This window comes from Pituophis catenifer, unplaced genomic scaffold, assembly GCF_029215685.1.
Source record: "Pituophis catenifer annectens isolate HBS135680 unplaced genomic scaffold, rPitCat1.0.hap2 SCAF_8, whole genome shotgun sequence".
Classification (NCBI taxonomy): Eukaryota; Metazoa; Chordata; class Lepidosauria; order Squamata; family Colubridae; genus Pituophis; species Pituophis catenifer.
Window position 1 is genome coordinate 56407136 of NW_027256888.1, and position 17469 is coordinate 56424604.

Genomic DNA, 17469 nt, shown 5'->3' on the forward strand with positions numbered 1-17469 from the left:
ATCTTGTTTATTGATGTACTGCAGATCCTTTGAAAATTGATATTTTCCACAGAGAACAGACAGACATTTTCTGGGAAGCTGTACTATAACTAGCTGTCATGGCTGAATTAAATCCCATCTTGCTTTCTGAGATGGATAACATTTTTAAATATCCAAAACATTTAAGTTGAATTGAATTATTCATCAACATGACAATAATGCCTTGGAATTATTAAAACTGCTTAAATAATTTACCGTGAATTTTATCCTTTAACCATTGGATCAGTTTCGATACATTGATAATGCAGTGCAACCCAGTGGTGAAATCCAATTTTTTTTACTACTGGTTCTGTGGGCGTGGCTTGGGGGCATGGCAGGGGAAGGATACTGCAAAATCCCCATTCCCTCCCGACTCCTGGGGGAAGGATATTGCAAAATCCCCATTTCCTCCCCACTCTGGAACCAGCCAGAGGTGGTATTTTCCAGTTCTCCGAACTACTCAAAATTTCTGCTATTGGTTCTCCAGGACCTGTCAGAACCTGCTGGATTTCACCGCTGGTGCAACCTTAGTTTATTTTGGACTTATTCTGGATGTGATTAGTAAATTTGCACACAGAGCACTGCAGCATCTTTTTGAATCTGATCTGCATGGCATACTGTTAAGATCTTTTTAACATTTGGGGGGGGGAGGTCCCACTATATATCAATATTAATTTATTTGCACATAAATAAAGCTAGTTTAATATAAATGTATTTTTCTTCATCCAAGCAAACTTCTCTCTGCTGTCCTCATTCAACCCTCCCTATGTACTCAAATTGTCCATACAACAAAATTTGAAGATATAGAGAGGAAAAGAAAACCATGTTACCAGGATTTTTTCCTTCCTGGCAGAACATATTTCTGGATTTTATCTGTAAGTTGAAACTTATAAGATTCATCTTTTTGTTAGGCAGTGATTTATATCTTAAGCCAATAATTCTGAACCCTGAGTCATGAGACTCATAATGTGAAAGCAATGGATTCAGTATATTTTTTCCTTCCTTGCTTTTATAAAGAGAGGCAAAGACATTCAATGGATAAAAGTACAATAGAACAACAACTAAGGAGGCTACATATTTTTAGCTTCCCAAATTTCTAAGATAAACCATGATTTATAAATAAATGCAACCAAATCACTCTATAGCAGGGGTATCAACTCACAGCCTGCGGGCTGGATGCATCATGTGCTGGCTACGCCCACCCATTTTAGCAAAGGAAGGGAAGTTGTGATATGTCCCATGATGACAACATGTCGTCACGAGTTTGACACCCCTGCTCTATAGGAATAATAACAAAAAAAGATATGGTGGGCCTTTCATCAGTGAAATCATGGATTCAATTTTCTAATAGATCATAAAGTTTACCAGTTCACCTACAGCCATTCTTTTAATCTACCTAATGCAATTGTAGTTCATAACAACAATCCTGTGACATGAGTTAGTCTGAGAGAGAATGACGGGTGCAAAGTCACCCAGCTAGCTTTTGTGCCTAAGGCAGGACTAAAACTCACAGTCTCTTGGTTTCTAGCCTGCTAACGATAACCACAAGAACATTTGGTCATTGTCAAATATTAACAAAATTTATATTTTGTTATTAACAGTTATATTTTGGTTCTCATTTAGAAGAACTATCTACAAATCTTTGAAAATATATAACAATTGAACTCTGAAACATTTCTGATACAAAGTTGGTCATATATTTTGGCTTGTCTAGTCAGACAATTGTTAGACTGCTTTGAGGTATCTGATACTAAAATTCTATATCAACTTCTTTGAACACAAGCTTGTTTGTGTGTATTGGGATCTGTCTGTCTGTCTGTGTGTGTGTCTCTCTCTCTGTCTCTCTCTAGTCTCTCTGTCTCTGTCTCTCTCTGTCTCTCTGTCTCTCTGTCTTTCTTTCTCTGTCTCTGTCTCTCTCACTCTCTCTCTCTCTCTCTCTCTCTCTCTTTCTCTCTCTCTCTATGAATCACTCTAATGTTTGCCACATAGAAAATATATTTTGTGATGCACTTGATCTTATCTTCCTTTAAGACAAGGCTCATGTGCTTGAAAAACAGCTGACATTGCTCTGTGTTGCACAATTAATCCATGAAACCTGAAAAAAAATAGTTATAGAAACAAAAATCTTATTTATACACTTACTTGGCAACATGCTTGTTAACATTGTATGACTATAGCATGTTTCAAGTGTAGAGTAACATTTTCTGATGTAAAGTTATGGGCTGTAATGCAAGGAAGAAGAGGAGGAAGAGAAAGTTTTGAGAGAGAGCCAAATTCTGTTCTGTATGATGAGATAGCTTAACTATGAATATAATGAAAACATTTTCTTTATTTCAATTGTATCTCTTATTTATTTCTAAGAAAACTCAGGAACAAAAAGTTCCTTCCTTCCATCTTATTATCATAAGCCTTCTAGGAGTTGGGTGGCTGAGAGTGATTGGTATAAAGTTAGCCTTATTTATTCTGAGCCAACAGTCATGGTCATCACAATGTTTCAGTCAAACTCAGTGCTTTCTAGATGTATGAAATCCAACTACTGTAACAGTTTTTATCAATAACTCTATTAGTTCATATTTAATTGATCCAGATATGGAGGATCCCCAGACTTGGGAAGCTGATATAACCATTCTACCAGTTTTCCAGGTAAATGTAGACACATGTAGCAATGGCGGGTTGCCCCCGGTTCGCACTGGTTCTATAGAACCGGTAGTAAAACCGGTGGGAGGCTCCGCCCACTGATTCCGATGTCATCAAAATGCTTCTGCGCTTGCGCAGAAGAGCGTGCGCATGTGCGAGGGAAGCGAGGGCACGCGCATGGCCCCGTTGCGAACCAGTAGTAAAGTTAAGTAGAACCAGGGGTGGGTTCTAACTGGCTTTACTACCGGTTCTCTTTGTGCATGCGCTTTGCGCACGATTGCCTCTTCGGTCACGCGCTTTGCGCGTGATTGCTGTGCGCATGATCACTTTGCTTGCCTGCGCACCAAACTTGTGCGCTTTGCACAAGCGCGTTGCAAATCTGCCCAGCTGAGGTGCGGCAATCTGCTCTGCCGCATCTCTCGGCTGGGCGAAAAAAGAAGAAATATAAGGTCGGCATAACGCCGGGGCGGGCGGGAGGGCCCAGCTCCCGAAGACAGAACCGGTTCGGTGACGTCATATCGTCACCGCTACCGGCTCTCAAGAACCAGTGCGAACCGGGAGCAACCCACCACTGAGTAGAACCCACCCCGACATGTAGTCTTGATGTGAAATCTTAAACTTGCTTAGCAGAAAGGAACTCCAACTGAATTTACCAAGATTTTTGTCTGCATTGTCTTGCTTTCTATACCACAGAAAAGTTTCCGTAAATTTCCTTTTACATTTCAAATTGGAATATTTTCTTTTTTGCACCTAAACATATATGCAAAAATATAATGTTCATGAATTATAAAGTAATCAATAATGCAAAGTGGAGATACAGTAAATGTCTCTGAGAAAGTTCTATTTTATAAAATACGCTAATAACTATAGTTATGTGAATATTTCTTATATCAAACCTAAAGCATTAATATTAATGATCTGTGGACATTTTTTTTTTCTTATGAAACAGGCAATGGCCCTATAGCTTTGTTACTGATTATGCCCAAGTTGTATCCATACGGCATGAGCAGCTGCAAAGAATCAGGATACTGGAAATTATGCTTCCCTTGTGGACAACTACAACAAACTGTTGTATTTGCTGTTTTGATTTAAAGCAAAAGAAATCTCCCATGGAAACTGCCTGAACATTGGAGGATTATTTTCCATTTCCAATTACAATGGGTAAAATATTCTTAGACTCTATAGAGAGATAAATACGAGGCTTTGATTTATTATCTGTTTTTAAAATGGACCCTTGCTGAAAAGTATTCAAGTGCATATTAAACAGAGTTTACTGTGGTGCATATCAGATTAGGATGTAGGATATTTCACTCTATGCTTCATCAACCTAGGCTTATCTTGGCTAAAGCAACATATTGTACTATATTCATTTTGGGAAACAATTCCACATTCTAGATCAAGCATGGGCTGAGGTTGATAGAGCTATGTTTCTGCGGCTTCTGCTAAATGATTTATGGAGAAGCATTCACATCGGTTTCAAAGGAAAATGTTCCCTCTTTCTACATGATGAACAGGAGGAACTGGTACAAATAATAGCAACAAAAGGAACTAAATGGAATATGTGACAAGAAAAAGCAAGTGCAACCCACACTACTGAACTAAACATATTTTTCCTCATTTAATATTAATGGAAATAATTTATATGTGCATCTATATGCATGCCAGTTTATATATGCAATAAAAGCTAGTATATTGAACATGTGCCAGAGAGGTGCCTAATATACTGTGTATGTATTTTCATTTACATATCTCAACTTATTCTACAGATATTTTTATTTATATATACATGAAATAGTTATGGGTTGCTGAAAGCTCTGTATAGGTACAATCATGATGGATATACTGTTATATTACTTCTAGTCTCTGAGGCAGTGTTCTCCTAATGGAAGCAGCTGGTAAAACTGAGTAAGGAAGGGTTGCTACTTTGAAACTTGTCCAGAGGATTTTCCAGAAGAAAATGAGTGACACAGAATGAATTGGATAGCCTTTGACATAGACGTCTGTGGGGAAGATAAGAGGAGTAAATGGAAAAACTTGCCCTGTGATTTTGCAGTGTAAGCTCTATCTTTTATTTGCTTGTGACCTCAAGGGCAAGAGTGAAAGGATGCATTTTTGTTATGATGTCATAATACTTTTTTTTTTGTCATTGTGGGGTGGTATCATGGTTATAAATGGATGCCTATGGCTTTGCCATGATCCAGCAGGTGTTTCTTAAGTTCTTAAACATTTGAGAAGCATATAAAATAGGGCAGTGATGGATAACTTTTTTGCCATCGCATGCCAGGGTGGGGGGGTGGGGCGGGAGTAGAGACTCTCTAGGAGTCTCTGGAGGCTCGGGACAGAAAAAAGTCACTTCCTGTCCAACTGGAAGTTGGGAAGTGGGCCGTTTTGGGCCTCCGGAGGGCCTCCGAGGGGGTGGAAAAGGCTGTTTTCGCCCTCCCCAAATGCATAGAGAGGATCTGGAGTCAGGTGAGACAGAAAAACGGGCCTTCCCCACCCCCCCACTCCCTCCAGAGGCAGGAAACAGACTGTTTCCCTACTTCTGGTGGGCCCAGAAGACCCAAAAATCAGCTGGCCAGTGCGCACATGCGCGCCAGAGCTGAACTGGTGTGCCCACTAATATGGCTACGCGTGCTACCTGTGGCATGCATACCATAGGTTCGCCATCACGGAAATAGGGCAATATAAAATAAATGTAATATAGAAAATGAAAGCAGTGACGAGACAGGTAAGGAAAATTGTGATGTTCAAGCCGAATGGTTGAAGTAGAAAGTAATGGTAAAAAAATGGCTCATGCCAGGTAATGAAAAGTAAAATGTATAATTAGCCTATGAACAATATTGAAAGTTAATTAAAAACAACAACTGCATGGAAAGATTAGAAAGGAAGGAGAACAAAACTCCACTTGAGGTACCTACCAGAAGTGAAAAGTATAAATTACACAAGAGACAAAGGAAAGCTATTTAAAATCCTGTTGTTTGTTTAGTCCCAGATGGATCTTCACAGTGGCCTACCTATGCGTGGAAGTTTCAAATCATTCTTAAAAACAAATAAACCATTAATGTTCAATTGCATTTAATAAAGTTCCTTTTCCTTGTTATGATTCTGGTCATACAATGATCCAATCCAATAGCAGCATGCCTAGAAAGAAGGAAGCTTAAGTCTTCCTTTTAACTGCTTTCAAAAGAGAAAAAAAAATCCTTCTAATCTACAAGGGTATTGGGGATTAAAGAAAAATAATGGAATTTTGAAACAAATATGCTACCTATGCCCACAGGCTGTATATCTGATCTGCTTTGTTTTAAAGGAACTGAAACAATGATGGTTTACAGTAGTAACAGTGCTTATTATGTACATATAAATCTTAGTGATTTCATTTAATCATGATCTCATGGAACACTAGGGACAGGATTACAGTTTATAGCAATTTACTTTGTTGCAAGCTTCTTTACTGTGTTATGAATAGGACTAATAACCAAGTGAGACAAAGTCCCATATAGATAGAAAGATGGGGAGAGCTGACTTGTAGAGAAAATGAACTCTGGACTCTTCAAATATATAGAAAATAGGCTGTAGCTTATTCTGACCAGATCTGTAAGCATTCAGGATCAGGAACTGAAAACAAAAACAGACTCTGGAGTACCAGCAGTCCAAACCAAGAATTCAAAAGTAATAGATAGAGAGCCAGTTTGGTCTAGTGATTAAGGCATCAGACAAGAAGCTAGGAGACTGTGAGTTCTGGTCCCACCCTAGAGGCGAAAACAGGCCGTATGACTTTGGGCCAGTCATTCTCTTTCAGCTCAACCCTCCTTACAGGGTTATTGTTGTGGACAAAAAGAGGGGGAAGAATGAATATTAGGTAAGTTTGTCATCTTGGATTACTTATGAACTAATATATATTAGGATAATATTGATTGAGCTGTGGTGGCCCAGTGGTTAGAACGCAGTACTGCAGGTTACTTCTGCTGACTGCCAGAAGTTTGGCAGTTCAAATCTCACCAGGTTCAAGGTTGACTGAGCCTTCCATGCAGGGGTGAAATGCTCCCGATTCAGACCGGATCGCCTGATCCGGTAGCAATGGAGGTGGGTGGTTTGGAGAACCGGTAGCAAAAATCCCTGTCCCCCCCATACCCAGCTGAGCTGCGCAATCATCAGAGGCTTTTTTTATTATTTTTAAAAGTATTTTTTCTACAACCTCTGAAGAGGTTGTAGAAAAAATGCTTTTAAAAGCCTCTGAAGATCCCAGCTGAGTTGCCTGATCGGCAGAAGCTTTTTTTCTTTTAAAAGCCTCAGATGATCCAAGCTGAGTTGCCTGATCGGCAGAGGCTTTTTTTCTTTTAAAAGCCTCTGATGATCCAAGCTGAGTTGCCTGATTGGCAGAGGCTTTTAAAAGAAAAAAAGCCTCTGCCGATCAGGCAATTCAGCTGGGATTGTCAGAGCCTTCTGAAAGCATTTTTTTACAACCTCTTCGCCGGAGAGGTTGTAGAAAAAATGGTTTTAAAAGTTTTTTAAAAAATGGCCATGCCCACCCAGTCACATTACCCCCCCCCCCAAGCCATGCCCATAGAACCGGTAGTAACAAATTTTAGATTTCATCACTGCTTCTATGCTTCTGAGGTGAGGACCCAGATTGTTGGGGGCAATATGCTGACTCTGTAAACCGCTTTGAGAGGCCTGTAAAGCACTGTGAAGTGGTATATAAGTATAAGTGCTATTGCTATAAATGTCTAAAAAAAAAATAGTCAAACCATGAAGAAAATGGGGTATACAGCAGCAGTTTGAAGCATAATTCTCCTTGTACTTGGCAACAGACTCAATAGGCATTCCAGCCTCAGTATAAAGGCTATTACCTATTTGAGAGTCTCTGGCCCCTGCCTTTCTTCCAAGTAAGGCTTTCCAGTTCAATTCTGTGCCTGAAAATTGAACTGGTCCTAGCCAGGCAACATAGAAAGGTGGGGAAATCTGCTTATACAGGTCTTGATAAGGATAATTCCAGCATGCACTGCTTTCTCATCTTTCACCATCTATTCCATCCTCCATACCTCCCCTTTCAAAGAGCAGTTTTTAAGATTAGCCAGCCCTGAATTTGAAAGCACTTTCAGTCAGGTACTGTGGCTTTCCTTTCACCAGGTAAGGTCTGAGAATATTTAGCCACTGAACCAGATTTTAATTACCTCTTTGATATAAACAATTCATTTTATATATTTTGTCATAAACATATATAATTTTTTTCCCAGGCTAGAAATATAAAAAAAAGCCTTTGTGTTCTGCTCAAATTCTAATGTCTAATAGCTACAACATGCAATAATGATGCAGGGGTGGGGGGTTTTTTTGGCAACATTTGCTGTTATCATTGGGATGGTGACATTTTTATGGGTGGCATTCCTTCTTTCTAAAGTGGGGCATTGAAGCTTCATTTTAATGTGTACCATTGTGTATACAGGTAAATGATAATCAAGGTTATTTTAAAAGGGTTTTTTTTTTAATTTCCCAGTTAGTTTTCAGGCCTGATTTTCCTTGGTCTTCCGTATGAGTATTAATTGTGCCCAATTTTGATTCTGACCCCGGACAAGCTAGTTACCACCTATGCAAACTTCTTTCTTTTATACTTGAACTACAAAACCATTTATTAATCATGGTTCATTCCACAATAGAATGGCAGCTCAGAATTGTGCCATCAGCAATAGCTATAAAGCCAACTGTATGAAGGATCAACTAATTCTGTACCATTTAAATATAGTATAATTGTTTCAGTGGTATTGTACAATTATTTAACATTAACATTAATTAACAAATATGACAATTGTTTTCCTATTTTCCACCAAATATGAGTAATGGTGGCAGGATGCACAACACACAATGCTTAAAACAGGTATGCATATCCATATAGTGTAGGTGAATGGATAAAATATGGAGAGATGAGTCTTGCTATATGTTGGCGCAGAACTGAAGAAGCTTTTTGGATGAGAAGTGAAACATCTTCAAGGAAAAACAAAGAAAATCCAGATGACTCTTGAAAAAGCACCTTTGGGATGCCCAGATCAATTGATATTCAGAAGAATCCAGGCTTCTAAATTTAGAAGTCCCATTCAGGCTTCATGGCAAAAAAAGAGATGCTGACAGAGCTATATTGTGTGGGTTTTTTTACTATAAACACCTCACCCTTCAAAATTTCCTAACCATCTTCTAACAATTTTGAATGTTCATTGCAAGAAAATTAGGACTCCCAATGTATTTTACTCAGAAAGTTTCTTGCCAGAAATAATGTTAAGTATTTATGTTAAGTTTTGATATCAATTGGCACGCTCTTAGTAAAATCTAATAATTAATCTCTAGACTATACTGCTTTAATTCACACTATTCACTCTCACTTGTTCTATAATATAAGTAAGAGAACTCTATTTCATAGCTGAATGCACAAAACTTTCATTGAAAATAACTCTTACCTCTCAAAGATTACACAACTGTTTATTTTCCCTGCCATTTAGTTGCTCAGATTTTAAATGACCGGTGAATATCTGAGCTGGAGAAAAAAGAAAAAAGTGTGCATCTCAAATGATGCAACAGCAAGATAGGCATATCAGCTAGATAGGCATTTCTTCACACCTGTAAAGATATGATTCCAATTAATGAATAGTGATCTGCATATTTTTAGAAAAAAAATGATAAAGAGATGTTTTAAATGATATAGACCAGAAGTGTCAAATTCAAGGCCCATGGGCCATATCTGGCCGGCAGGGTGCTTAGATCTGGCCCACTGTGCCTCTGCTAGTGAAAACAGGCTCCCAATCTCTGTTTTCAGCTGAGATGGCTGCCTGCAACCCTCTGCCAACAAAAATGGAGCTCGGGAAGGCCGCACACAGCCCTCCTGAGCTCCATTTTCACTGGCAGAAGGTTGTAGGAGGCTGTCCCAGTCAAAAATGAAATTGGGAACCCATTTTCAATGGCAGAACACTCAGGCCGCCACAGGCATGAGTGCTATCAAGCTGGCCATGCCCACCCTGGCCCCTTAGGTCAAACACAACCCTGATGCGGCCCTCAATGAAATTGAGTTTGACACGCCTGGTATAGACATTTCCATTTTTAAACCAACATCACAAGATTTTGTGAAAGTTTGGGTGCAATCTGTTAAAAAGAAAAGAAAAGTCTCTCAAAAAGACTAAATGTTCAATAATTGTGATAACAAAGAAGATCATTGAACCAGATTCTTAGTAAGCAGCAGTTAGTAAGCAGTTGTTGGAGAAAAGAAGCAGTCTGAATGTTAAATTTGCATTGGGTAAGCTTGAGTAGCTGTTTTATCATTAAATGCAGGATTATGTCTTACTGATAAAAGATAATATTTGTAGTTCAGGGTTGAAATGAAGGGTCCTTGGTGCTCTCTGAGCTTGGTTGATTTCTTGCAGATATTTCATTACTCAAACTAGGTAATACCATCAATACTAGTAAGTAGGGAGTGGGGTTTTCTCTCAATTTAAATTCTAGTGGCTTGACCTGCCAGTGTTGGTGGGATTGGTTTTGGATGTTCTTTGGAATGTTTGGGCTTCTGCTTTGGGCTATTAGCTTGTTTGACTGAGATATTGTTTACCTCTTTATTGTTGGTCTGATGTTACTCTTATATTAAGCTATGCTCATCAGGGTATTGATTGCTGGTAGAAAGATGTTTTAGTTTTTTTATTCCCCTTTTGGCTTGCTGATTGTCTCTTTTGCATAGTATATAGATATTATTTATATCCTTATAAAGTACAGGGCTATGCCTATTATCTTTATTTGGTGGTATTCAATTTTTAGACCCCAGGTTTAAGGCCACTTTACATGTATTGTAAGAGGATCAGTTATATTACAGGATCACATGCAGTAAGTGCATAAGTGGATAGCTGTGTTCCTATCAAACAGGCAACAAGTAGTCAAAATAGGGAACGCCTTATCTAACCCTGCACCTGTTAACAGCAGTGTCCCCCCCCCCAAGGCAGCATTTTAGGACCCACACTCTTTATACTTTATATAAATGATCTTTGCGATCATATTGTAAGCAACTACGTTCTCTTCGCTGATGATGTAAAACTATTCAACACCACTGACAATGCTGCTACTCTACAAAAAGACCTTGACTATGTGTCAGAATGGTCAAACAATTGGCAATTCCAAATCTCAACCAACAAATGCTCTTACACATTGGCAAAAAAAATCAGAACACAAAATGCAAGCTGGGCGGATATGACCTAACGGACGATTCTCACTGTCAAAGACCTTGGAGTACTCATCTCAAATGATCTAAGTGCTAGAGCTCACTGTAACAGCATTGCTAAAAAAGCAATAAGAGTTGTTAACCTAATCTTGTGTAGCTTCTTCTCCGGTAATATTGAATGCAAACTAAGGCATACAAAACTTTTGCCAGACCAATTCTTGAATACAGCTCATCTGTCTGGAACCCGCACTGCATATTGGACATTAATACAATCGAACAAGTCCAGAGATATTTCACAAGAAGAGTCCTCCACTCCTCTGCTTGCAATAAAATACCTTATGCCACCAGACTCGAAATGTTGGGCTTAGACAACTTAGAACTTCGCCGTCTTCAGTCTGACCTAAGCATAATACATAAATCATCTGCTACAATGTCTGACCAGCCAGTGAATACTTCAACTTCAACCAAAACAATACACAAGCACACAATAGATACAAACTCATGGTAAACTGATCCAAACTAGACTGCAGAAAATACGACTTCAGTAACAGAGTTGTCAACGCCTGGAATGCACTACCTGACTCTGTGGTTTCTTCCCCAAACCCCCAAAACTTTAACCTTAGACTGTCTACTATAGACCTCACCCCATTCCTAAGAGGTCTTAAGCACACCAGCGTGCCTACTGTCCCTGTCCTAATGTTTTCTTTTATTCATATCCATTTCATATATTTATGTTTACACTTGTATCTGTCATAAAATACATGCTTGACGAAAAATACAAATAAATAAAAATAAATAAATAAAAAGTATTTTATCACTGAGCAACTCACAATGATACTCCATTTATTATGCCACCATTATATCATTTTGATTAATTGGCATGTCGTAACTATGAATTAGGAAGCATAAATGAACATTCAGCAGGAATCTCCTCAATTAACCTTCTTGACAAGCTACCAGAGTAATGTAAATTCATTGTAAGCCTAGTAAATAGTAAAAAAAAAAAAAAAAAAGTCATGTGTATTTTCTTGAAGCTTATTATTCAATATATTTCAACTAATAATCCCCAAATAACATCACCTGCAATATTAGGAAATATATATTTGCTCATTTTTCAACATAACAAAAGTCCTACAACATCTCACAATCTCATAAAGTCCATAAACATCCCATTCTTTGTAAATTTCTGGCTATCCAGATAGTGTCATCAGCATAGTGCATGTTATTGATGTTTCTTCTTCCTGTTCTAAAACTATGTAGATTTTTTCCAGCTTCTCTTAATATATATTCACCATAAAATTGGAATAAATAAGGAGGGAGTATACAGCTTTGTCCTACTACTTTACCAATTGGGAGACAGTCTGTTTTGGTGGATAATTAGAATGGCAGAAATTGGGGGTTTGCATCATTAAACTAAATTGTTGATTTCTATATTATCATTTTGTATTGTACCTAGTTTTAAATGCATGAAATTTAACCCTACTATGATTTTCTTTCCTTTTACCCCTCTGCCTTCATCCCAAAAGTTGTGTGGGTATGTGTACAATTTCTCAGGACCATATTCTATGTATCTGATGAAGTAAATTGTGATGAAGTGAACCCATATCGTATGAGTTAAAGAATATATTATTCTATAATATGCCATAAAAGTCTTCTTTTATATTTATACTTGATTTAATTGTTCTAAGTATTGTTCTAATTGTTTTAACCAGTTATTTTATTATATGCCACTTGAAGTCATGTTGTGAGATGAGCAGCTATATAAATCTGATCAATAAATAAATTAGTTTTGTTAAAGAGATTAACAGTTACTCCTTTGGAAATGAAATGTAATTCTGTTAATAAGCAGATGGTATAGCAACCTGTTTATTTCTCTTTTTAAATTCTGACCAAAACTGTGAGCATCTGTTGAACTCTTCTAACATTTCTAATCCACAGAGTTTATGGTCTAATGAATTTGAATCTTTGCATATTTTAATTCCGGGCTTTCCAAGTGAACAATGATTTTTGAATGCTTAAACCAGAGTTTCTTGAAATTGGTACTTAAAAGAAGCTAAAAATTCTGTCCGCTAAGGATCTGGCCCACTTCATACAATTATGAATTCTTCTGAAAGAGGAGCCATGGGCCTCCAGACACTGTAGTGGTATCCATATGATTCCAATAATGCACCAAAGACAAATTCCTTGTGTGTCCAATCACGCTTGGCCAATAAAGAATTCTGATTTTCTGATTCTGATAATAATGATTAGAAAACAGCTATTGGACTTTGATTCAAAATGACAACAAATAAATTAAAACACTATGAATAACTATATTCCAGATCATTAGCTAATGCTTAGAAGACGAAGAAACCTACCAAAACTACAATAAAAACAGAAATTGGTTTAGAATATCACCATTAAATAATTATTTCACTTAATAATTTTTCAACTTGAAGCTGGCCAAGTGAAACTATAGTGGTCATCTCCCATTGCCTAGAGACTGTACAGGCCTAGATGGGAAAGAGCCAACTCTTAACTCACACCTACCAATATCAAATGGCTGCAGATACTATGACTATCTGGGCCCAGAGTTTTTCTGTGCAAGAATTCCATATATATCTTAGATGGGATAGACTTCTCCATTCAAGAATAGGATACAGTGTGGGGCTACTTGGATTCAAAGTTCCTGTTCAAATAGCAGATGGCAACTGTGGCCAATAATGGGATTTTGGCTCAGCTTTGTCTGGTGCCCCAGTTGCAGCTCTTCCTGGATTGAGACCTTTCAGATAATCATTTATGTTTTAATCACCTTGCACCTTGGTATTGCAATGTGTTGTACATGGGGCTGCCCCAGAAAACCACTTTTCTAGATAATGCCTATTTCCATCAAGGTTACTCTCCATTTTCCTTACTCTATATAGGTCTTAAATACCTGATTGTTGTAGCTTAAGATAGATGGAACATCTTGCTGGATGTGATTTTTTTTAAAAATTAAATAACTGGATCCCATTTTGCTTTGTTTTGAATTGTGTTTTGTATGTTTATTATATTATGAACTTCCTAAAATTGGTTTCGAGGTGGGCAGTGCCTAAATAAAATAAAATAAGGAATTCAGAGTTATAGAAAATGATATACCTCTGAAAATGCATCTATAAGGATATAGAAAAATGCCTATATAATTGAACTAAATATACTGTTTCAAATAAACACATGCTGACTATAAAGAAGGCCTTTCAGCATAGTGCACTCTTTCCTGGAAGGAGTGAAACATGCTGTTGAAATATGCTCTGACCATAAAAATTTGGAATGCTTACAAATTTCCAATAGATTTTAGAATTACTTTTAAGATGGGGATGAGTTAGCATATCAAGAGCTTCCTCTAAAAGTTGGTTTTTATCTTTTTTCCTCTTAAATTTTATTACCCTGTTCCCACTTTTATCTTATCTCTACTTTCACTTCTGGCCAGTTATCAACTTGTCAGTATTTTATTTTTACTCTTATTTATTTCAAGCCAAATGCTGGAGGGACTGCATAGATTTTATTTTTAATTGAAAATATTTTTAACCACTGGGCAGGGCAATGGCCTCTGTCTCTGTAACAACTACCCATCTGCTATTTCCAGGGGCAGACAGCAAGACAACCAAATCAAGTCATGAAAGAGCAAGAGAAACACCAAAGAATGTACTTCAGAATCACTGTGGAAAGAGCTCTAACACAGAGAACACTGTTAAAACTCTTAAGCAATCCATATAGAACAGGAGTCTCCAACCTTGGCAATTTTAAGACTTGTGGACTTCAACTCCCTCAGTTGAAGCTGGCTGAAGGAATTCTGGGAATTGAAGTCCACAAGTCTTAAAGTTGCCAAGGTTGGAGACCCCTGATATAGAAAACAAGGTGCAACATTCCAAATCCTCAAGTGAGTTGCATTCTTATACCCCTCATAATAGATATGTAATGCTTGATTGGCAGAGTGAAAGAGAAGAAAGAGTGAAAGAGTTAGATACAGGGAGGAACAGAAGTCTATCATGCTCTCCCTCATGCCCCTGAATCAGACATGGAGTTAATGTTAAAAAACTGTTCAACAACTCATATGCACTAATCCCCATTTATTACTTGTTAACAGAAACTAACAATCCTCATATATGATTCATTTATCTTCTCATATATATAGGATTTAAGTACCAATTCCATTATTCTAATGCATTATTTAATATTACTGTAATACTTTGGACTTTAAGAACTCAGAATACATTCATAGAAATATTTACCTTTTCCCAGTGGTGAAATGTAAAATTTGTTACTACCAGTTCTGTCACACTTTTTACATGCTTTCGAACTGCTAGGTTGGCAGAAGCTGGGACAAGTAATGGGAGCTCACTCTGTTACGCAGCGCTGGGGTTCGAACCGCTGAATTGCCGACCTTGTATGCATTTCCTCAAACACACAAACATGTGAGCCCGAACCTCCAAACTGTCCTCACATTCCAGCTTCCAGATGCCAACAGACAACACTGACTCTGAGAAGACTGGAGAAGAGAGAGGGAAGAAGTGGTTACTCATCCTCTGACAAAAAGAATGAAACTGTCCAATCTACAATGGAGAGAGATGGTTCCGGATAGGTAATTATTTCCAGTCAGGAGTGACAGAACAAGGCCATACATGAAGGTTCAATTAAACTGATTTATTGCCCAAAGCCAATGTACAAGAATCTTCTCATGGTTAGCACCTTCCTGAGGTTAGATACTTGAGGTCAATGGTACTCAAGTGTGTGGGGGGGTGTTGCACTTAGTTCACTTGTGGCTATGTAGGAATTCTAGGCTAATCTCACTTTTCTGTCATTCCTTCTCCTATGTTTCTCAGGTTGATATCTATGGGCAGGAGGAAGTGGGAGGAGTGAGAGACAAACAAGTGCAGGACAGTACTTGTTGACCTCATAATTAACAGAGATAAATTGTAAAAGAGAAAGTGGCACTTGGCACCCCAAGTTTAAGAGAAGATGAGAGACTAGAGAGATAGGTGACATGAAAGCAAATACTGGCAAGGTGAGTAACAACAACTCTGATTTTATTTATTTAGCATATGGCTACATGGACTTTCAGCAAATACATGAACTTACAGTAGCTCAAATGCCAATGTCCAGTCCACCCAGCCATTTAAGGACAAGGTGGTCTATGCCGAAAAAATCAGACACTGGGCAGATGTAAGCTCTCGATGGACATTCGGACACAATGTGATGTGAGGGGTAGAGACAAGACCCCACTTAAACTATGAGTCCTGGCAGACACCATGTTGGGTACAGATCCTGTTCAGAGTTGACCAATGCTGGCGAGGAAGGTCAAAACCTGGCACCTTTTGTGTAGGGTCATCTATGTAACTGCCTGTATCTGGGCATTCAGCAGTCCATTTGGCTTCCCACTGTGTGTTGATGTCAAAGTTGTTAGACAGCTGTTGAGCAACCTGTAATTTTGTTGTACTCCTTCACTAAGGCTTCCTGCCTTCATAAAGCTGGTGGTGCAATGTGGCCCAGGATGGAGAGACATTTTGTTTATCCGATGCCATGTATTTAGAGAGCCAGGAGTTCTACAAAGATGTCTGACTGCCAACTGTTGTTAACTGCCAATTCTTCAATGTAGGCTGGCTGTCAACTGTTGCTAGCCATTTGGTTCACACTTCCGTGCTATCCAGGGTGCACCCTAAGGAGGCGAACTAGCATCACACCCCTGAAATCAGACAGGACTGTTTTGTAAACCCATCCCAAGTGCAGTGTAAGAAGTAGACTGTAAACTGCCTACTAACAGTTCAAAATAAGTTCAATATTTAAACCTTTCAGCATCTGTCTGTCTGTCTATCATCTCTGTCTGTCTGTCCATAAGTCTGTCTTTCTCTCTCTGTCTCTTTACAGATCTTTAATCTATCAGAAGCTGTTCTTCATCTTACTAAGGTTACGGTATCTACAATAAAATAACTTAGTCACTTAAGTTGAATCTCTGAATTCTCATGAGAGTGCTGAGTTCCAGGAAAATGAATATCGAAGAGAATATACAATGGAACATGCTCAATTTACACAGATTACTTTCATTTTAAATATTTTTGCATCTATCTCAATCAATCAATCAGTCAATCAATCTTCTATCTATGAATATTCTAGCATCTGGTTCAAAATAATACTGTGACACTGCAACATAAATGTGGGGAGATTTTTTGAAAAAACCCTTGGAGTTAGATTTGTGTTGATCATATTTATTTTATTCAAAAACTCACAAGTTTTTTTTCTTTCATTGCTTAAATTGCAATAGAATAAGGATATGCACAAAATACTAATAGCATTAGTAATAGTACTTAGACTTCTATACCATTTCATAGTGCTTTAAAGCCCTCTCTAAGCGGTTTACAAAATCAGCATATTGCCCCCAACAATCTGGCTCCTCATTTACCAACCTCAGAAGGATGGAAGGCTGAGTCAACCTTGAGCCTAGTGAGATTCGAACTGCCAAATTGCAAGCAGCTGACAGGCAGCAGAAGTAGCCTGCAGTACTGCACTCTAATCACTGCGCTGCCACCACTCACTAAACTTGTGTATTAATGAGAAATTTCAATCTATGTACAAAAATATAATATGTTTATAGTCAATTGTAATATTATGTTGGC